The sequence below is a fragment of the Anser anser genome, assembly GCF_964211835.1.
Source record: "Anser anser genome assembly, contig: HAP1_SCAFFOLD_55, whole genome shotgun sequence".
NCBI classification, from domain to species: domain Eukaryota; kingdom Metazoa; phylum Chordata; class Aves; order Anseriformes; family Anatidae; genus Anser; species Anser anser.
In genome coordinates, this window is record NW_028153463.1 from 684,573 (window position 1) to 692,488 (window position 7,916).

Genomic DNA, 7,916 nt, shown 5'->3' on the forward strand with positions numbered 1-7,916 from the left:
ACAGGTCAACCTATGAATATAGGAGAATTAATGCTAAAATAAGTAACTCAGGGCCACACCCCTCTAACGGCGCAAGCTTACATAGAAACATTATTAACAGACCTAGACAGATACAAAAACCCCTACAAGACCACGTATTAACTAACCCTGTTAACCCGACTCAGGAGCGCCTATAAGAGCGATTAAAATCTGTGAAAGGAACTCGGCAAATTAATAAGGCCCGACTGTTTACCAAAAACATAGCCTTCAGCAAATTAAACAAGTATTGAAGGTGATGCCTGCCCGGTGACTTAGGTTTAACGGCCGCGGTATCCTAACCGTGCAAAGGTAGCGCAATCAATTGTCCCATAAATCGAGACTTGTATGAATGGCTAAACGAGGTCTTAACTGTCTCTCACAGATAATCAGTGAAATTGATCTCCCCGTGCAAAAGCGGGGATGTGAACATAAGACGAGAAGACCCTGTGGAACTTAAAAATCAACGACCACCGCGAATCCTCAATCAACCCCACTGGGGCCACTACCATCGCAGAGCCTGGTCGATATTTTTCGGTTGGGGCGACCTTGGAGGAGAACAAATCCTCCAAAAACAAGACCATACCTCTTTACCTAGAGCTACCCCTCAAAGTGCTAACAGTGACCAGACCCAATATAATTGATTAATGGACCAAGCTACCCCAGGGATAACAGCGCAATCCCCCTCAAGAGCCCATATCGACAGGGGGGTTTACGACCTCGATGTTGGATCAGGACATCCTAATGGTGCAGCCGCTATTAAGGGTTCGTTTGTTCAACGATTAACAGTCCTACGTGATCTGAGTTCAGACCGGAGCAATCCAGGTCGGTTTCTATCTATGACACACTCTCCCCAGTACGAAAGGACCGGGAAAGTGGGGCCAATACCACAAGCACGCCCCCCCCCTCTAAGCAGTGAAACCAACTAAACCGTGAAGAGGGCCTTCCCCCACCACTTTCAATCCTAGAAAAGGACCAGCTAGAGTGGCAGAGCCCGGCAAGTGCAGAAGGCTTAAGCCCTTTCCCCAGAGGTTCAAATCCTCTCCCTAGCTTCACCCATGATTCAAATAACAACACTAAGCTGCCTCGTTATATCCCTCCTATACATCATCCCAATCCTGATTGCCGTAGCCTTCCTAACCCTAGTAGAACGGAAAATCCTAAGCTACATACAATCCCGCAAAGGCCCTAACGTTGTCGGGCCTTTTGGCCTACTTCAACCATTTGCGGACGGACTGAAACTATTTACCAAAGAGCCCATCCGACCCTCTACCTCTTCCCCACTTCTATTCATTCTGATACCAATACTAGCCCTTGTCCTAGCCCTCACCACTTGAGCACCACTACCACTCCCATTTCCCCTAGCAGATCTAAACCTCGGAGTTCTCTTCCTAATAGCCATGTCAAGCCTAGCCGTCTACTCAGTCCTATGATCAGGCTGAGCCTCGAACTCAAAATACGCACTAATCGGAGCCCTACGGGCAGTAGCACAGACCATTTCATACGAAGTGACACTGGCCATAATCCTGCTATCAATAATCATACTAAGCGGAAGCTACACACTCAGCTCCTTTGCCGTCGCACAGGAGCCTCTATACTTCATTTTCTCCTCATGACCCCTAGCAATAATATGATACGTATCCACCCTAGCAGAGACAAACCGAGCTCCTTTTGACCTCACAGAGGGTGAATCTGAGCTAGTCTCAGGGTTTAACGTTGAATACGCCGCAGGACCCTTCGCCTTATTCTTCCTAGCTGAATATGCGAACATTATGCTAATAAATACACTTACAGCCATCATATTCCTAAACCCAAGCGCCCTAGGGCCACCCACAGAACTATTCCCCGTCATCCTAGCCACAAAAGTCCTCCTACTATCTTCTGGTTTCTTATGGGTCCGAGCTTCATACCCACGATTCCGATATGACCAACTAATGCACCTACTATGAAAAAACTTCCTACCCCTCACACTAGCTCTGTGCCTCTGACACATCAGCATACCTATCTGCTATGCAGGCCTACCTCCTTACATAAGGAAATGTGCCTGAACTACAAAGGGTCACTATGATAAAGTGAACATAGAGGTATAACAGCCCTCTCATTTCCTGTTGACCTTAGAAAAGTAGGAATTGAACCCACACAAGAGAAATCAAAATTCTCCATACTTCCCTTATATTATTTTCTAGTAGAGTCAGCTAATCAAGCTATCGGGCCCATACCCCGAAAATGATGGTTTAACCCCCTCCTCTACTAATGAACCCTTACGCGACCCCAATCATAACCTTCAGCCTCATCTTGGGCACCACAATCACAATTTCCAGCAACCACTGAGTTCTGGCCTGGACAGGACTGGAGATCAACACACTAGCCATCATTCCCCTAATTGCCAAATCCCACCACCCACGAGCAGTAGAAGCCGCAACGAAATACTTCCTAACCCAAGCAGCTGCTTCCGCCCTGGTCCTATTCTCTAGCATAACCAATGCCTGAGTCACCGGCCAATGAGACATCACACAAATAAACCACCCAACCTCCTGTCTACTACTGACAGCAGCAATCGCTATTAAACTGGGCCTAGTGCCATTTCACTTCTGATTCCCAGAAGTACTACAAGGATCGCCACTAATAACAGCCCTGCTACTCTCGACCCTCATAAAATTCCCCCCACTAACCCTGCTCCTACTAACATCCAAATCCCTCGACCCAGCTCTACTCACCGCCATGGCCCTAGCCTCAACAGCACTAGGAGGCTGAATAGGACTGAACCAAACACAAACACGCAAAATCCTAGCCTTCTCGTCCATCTCCCACTTAGGCTGAATCGCCATCATCCTAGTTTACAGCCCCAAATTGGCCTTACTTACCTTCTACCTATACACAATCATAACATCAGCCGTATTCCTAGCCCTTAACAAAATCAAAGCCCTTAACCTATCCATGATCACAACCTCATGAACAAAAACCCCAGTGCTAAACGCCACCCTAATACTAGTACTTTTATCCCTAGCAGGCCTCCCCCCATTAACAGGCTTTATACCAAAGTGACTTATCATCCAAGAACTAACTAAACAGGAAATAACACCAGCAGCCATGGCAATTGCCATGCTATCACTGCTCAGCCTCTTCTTCTACCTACGCCTCGCATACCACTCAACAATTACCCTTCCCCCCAACTCCTCTAACCACATAAAACAATGATACACTAGCAAAGCCCCAAGCACACCTACTGCGGTCCTTGCCTCACTATCAATCCTCTTACTTCCCCTGTCCCCAATAATACATGCCATTGTCTAGAAACTTAGGATAACACCCCAAACCGAAGGCCTTCAAAGCCTTAAATAAGAGTTAAACCCTCTTAGTTTCTGCACATTAAGACTTACAGAATATTAACCTGTATCTTCTGAATGCAAGTCAGACGCTTTAATTAAGCTAAAGCCTCCCTAGACAGATGGGCTTCGATCCCACAAAACTCTAGTTAACAGCTAAATGCCTAAACCAATTGGCTTCTGCCTACAAAGACCCTGACGCACCCTAGTGCGCATCGATGAGCTTGCAACTCAACATGAATTTCACTACAGAGCCGATAAGAAGAGGAATTAAACCTCTGTAAAAAGGACTACAGCCTAACGCTTCAACACTCAGCCATCTTACCCGTCACCTTCATCAACCGATGACTATTTTCCACTAACCATAAGGATATTGGCACCCTGTACCTCATCTTCGGGGCATGAGCAGGAATAGTCGGCACCGCACTCAGCCTATTAATCCGCGCAGAACTAGGACAACCAGGAACTCTCCTAGGCGACGACCAAATTTACAATGTAATCGTTACCGCTCACGCCTTTGTAATAAGCTTCTTTATAGTCATACCCATCATGATCGGAGGATTCGGCAACTGATTAGTCCCCCTCATAATCGGTGCCCCCGACATAGCATTCCCGCGAATAAACAACATAAGCTTTTGACTCCTCCCCCCATCATTCCTCCTCCTACTAGCCTCATCCACTGTAGAAGCTGGCGCCGGCACAGGCTGAACTGTCTACCCTCCCCTAGCAGGTGACCTTGCCCACGCCGGAGCTTCAGTAGACCTGGCTATCTTCTCACTCCACTTAGCCGGTATCTCCTCCATCCTTGGGGCCATCAACTTTATCACCACAGCCATCAACATAAAACCCCCCGCACTCTCACAATACCAAACCCCACTATTTGTCTGATCCGTACTAATTACCGCCATCCTACTCCTTCTATCACTCCCCGTACTCGCCGCCGGTATTACAATATTACTAACTGATCGAAACCTAAACACCACATTCTTCGACCCCGCTGGAGGAGGAGACCCAATCCTGTACCAACACCTATTCTGATTCTTCGGACACCCAGAAGTCTATATTCTGATCCTACCGGGGTTCGGAATCATCTCACACGTAGTCACGTACTACTCAGGCAAAAAGGAGCCCTTCGGCTACATGGGAATAGTCTGAGCCATACTATCCATCGGCTTCCTAGGATTCATCGTCTGAGCTCACCACATGTTTACAGTAGGAATAGACGTTGATACCCGAGCCTACTTTACATCAGCCACTATAATCATTGCCATCCCTACCGGAATCAAAGTATTTAGCTGACTAGCCACCCTGCACGGAGGAACAATCAAATGAGACCCCCCCCAATACTATGAGCTCTAGGATTTATCTTCCTATTTACCATCGGAGGATTAACAGGAATCGTTCTTGCAAACTCTTCCCTAGACATCGCCCTGCACGACACGTACTACGTAGTTGCCCACTTCCACTACGTCCTATCCATAGGCGCCGTCTTTGCCATTCTAGCAGGATTTACTCACTGATTCCCACTACTCACTGGGTTTACCCTACACCAAACATGAGCAAAAGCCCACTTCGGGGTAATATTTACAGGAGTAAACCTAACGTTCTTCCCCCAGCACTTCCTAGGCCTAGCAGGAATACCCCGACGATACTCGGACTATCCCGACGCCTACACACTATGAAACACCATTTCCTCCTAGTCCTAGGACTTAGAGAAACTCCAGTACTAAAAATAGTAAACACAAGCAATAATTTCATATACTTCACTCTCACTCACCACTCAACTATCAGCTAACCACACCCCCGTCCACATAGCTTAACACAAAGCATGGCACTGAAGTTGCCAAGATGGCATAAAACATGCCTGCGGACAAAAGACTTAGTCCTAACCTTACGGTTGGTTTTTGCTAAATATATACATGCAAGTATCCGCGCCCCAGTGTAAACGCCCTCGACCACCTACCCCCATACAGGCCTTGAGGAGCGGGTATCAGGCACACCCAAGTAGTAGCCCAAGACGCCTCGCTAAGCCACGCCCCCACGGGTATTCAGCAGTAATTAACATTAAGCAATGAGTGCAAACTTGACTTAGTTATAGCAACAGCCTAACTTCAAGGGTTGGTAAATCTTGTGCCAGCCACCGCGGTCATACAAGAAACCCAAATCAACCGTCCTATTGACACGGCGTAAAGAGTGGTAAAATGCCTATCCTAGCTAACTAAGATCAAAATGCAACTGAGCTGTCATAAGCCCAAGATGCACCTAAACACACCATTAAGATGATCTTAGGAACTAACGACTGATTTAAACCCACGAAAGCCAGGGCCCAAACTGGGATTAGATACCCCACTATGCCTGGCCCTAAATCTTGATACTTACTTTACTGAAGTATCCGCCAGAGAACTACGAGCACAAACGCTTAAAACTCTAAGGACTTGGCGGTGCCCCAAACCCACCTAGAGGAGCCTGTTCTACAATCGATAATCCCCGATTAACCCAACCACCCCTTGCCAACACAGCCTACATACCGCCGTCGCCAGCCCACCTCGAATGAGAGCACAACAGTGGACACAATAGCACCCCGCTAATAAGACAGGTCAAGGTATAGCCTATGGAGTGGAAGAAATGGGCTACATTCCCTATTCATAGGGCACACGGAAAGAAGCGTGAAACCACTTCTGGAAGGCGGATTTAGCAGTAAAGTGGGACAATAGAGCCTACTTTAAGCCGGCCCTGGGGCACGTACATGGTTAAACATGCCTGTTAGTAGTGTGGCGAGCCATAGTGGGAAGGCTAGGGCTATGTTCATAGATAGTTGGGTGGTTGGGGTGAATGTATATGGAAGGAGGCCTAGAAGGTTGATTGTAAGAAGTATGATTATTAGGGATGTAAATATTATGGCTCATTTGTGGCCATTTTTGTTGAGTGGGACTATTAGTTGTTTTGTGATTAGGTGAAGGAGTCATGTTTGGATAGTAGAAAGGCGGTTGTTGATTCATCGGTTGTTTGGGGACGGGAATAGTAGGGCTGGGAAGAGTAGGGATAGTAGGATTAAGGGGATGCCAAATAGATTGGGGCTGGAAAATTGGTCAAAGAAGCTTAGGTTCATGGTCAGGATCATGGTGTGGGTTTGGTAGTGAGGGAGGTCTTATTTGATGGGGGGTTGGTTGTGGTGAAGGCTAGTAGTTTTGGTTGGATGAGGAGTGCTAGGGTTAATCAGGTTATAATTATGATTGAAAATCATGGTGCGGGGTTAAGCTGTGGCATATCATTAAGGAGGGGGAAGTCCCTCTTTGGCTAGCTTAAAAGGCTAGTGCTGTTGCATAGCTTCTTAATGATTAGGATGATGATAGAAGGGACGATCAGGCCTCGAAATGTGGGAGTGGGGTTGATTCTACTACAATGGGTATGTAGCTGTGATTAGCCCCGCAAATTTCTGAGCATTGTCCGTAAAAAATCCCAGGCCGGGTGGTAATGAATGAAGTTTGGTTTAGTCGGCCTGGGATTGCGTCTGTTTTAACTCCGAGCGTTGGGACTGCTCAGGAGTGGAGTACGTCTCCTGCAGTAATGATCACGCGGATGGGGGATTCTATTGGGATAACTACGCGGTGGTCAACTTCTAGCAGTCGGAAGTGGCCGTTGGGTAAGTCTGGGGTGGGCACTATGTAGGAGTCGAATGATAGGTCTTTGAAGTCTGTGTATTCGTAGCTTCAGTATCATTGGTGGCCGATGGCTTTTAGGGTGAGGTCTGGTTCGTCGATTTCGTCCATTATGTAGAGGATTTGTAGGGATGGGAGGGCGAGGAGTACCAGGACGATAGCAGGTAGGATTGTCCAGATCAGCTCTACTTCTTGGGCGTCTACAGCATTGGACGAGAGTTTTTCTGTTAGTATGTGGGCTAAAAGGTAGAGAACTAGGCTGCAGATAGCTAGGGCAACGATTAGGGCGTGGTCGTGGAATTCAACGAGTTCTTCTATGATGGGTGATGAGGCGTCTTGGAATCCTAGTTGGGAGTGGTTGGCCACATGAGATGTACAGGATTTTTACCTGTGATTTAGTCTTGACAAGGCTATGTAATTGGTTTACTAACGTCTCATAAGAAAGAAGCATGAGCGGTTAACCTCCTGGGAGACCCAGAAAACTTCACCCCAGCAAACCCGCTAGTAACCCCACCACACATCAAGCCAGAATGATACTTCCTATTCGCCTACGCCATCCTACGTTCAATCCCAAATAAACTAGGAGGCGTATTAGCACTGGCCGCCTCCGTACTGATCCTATTCCTAATCCCATTCCTGCACAAATCAAAACAACGAGCAATAACATTCCGACCACTCTCCCAGCTCCTATTCTGAGTACTAGTCGCCGACCTCCTCGTCCTAACATGAGTAGGAAGCCAACCCGTCGAACACCCATTCATCATCATCGGCCAACTCGCTTCAATCGCCTACTTCACTATCCTCCTATTTCTCCTCCCCGCCGCAAGCGCCCTAGAAAACAAAATACTCAACTGCTAAATACTCTAATAGTTTATAAAAACATTGGTCTTGTAAACCAAAGATTGAAGACTTACCA

General features: G+C 47.2%; 1 long non-coding RNA gene across 1 annotated transcript in view; it reads right to left on the reverse strand.

Annotated features, from left to right (window-relative positions):
• LOC310892116 overlaps window positions 1-7,916 on the reverse strand; it is a 266,364-nt gene extending 258,448 nt beyond the window's left edge. Inside the window, exon 1 of the long non-coding RNA XR_014577879.1 lies at window positions 7,463-7,916. This is a non-coding gene — a long non-coding RNA (uncharacterized lncRNA). The remainder of the gene's footprint in view (window positions 1-7,462) is intronic.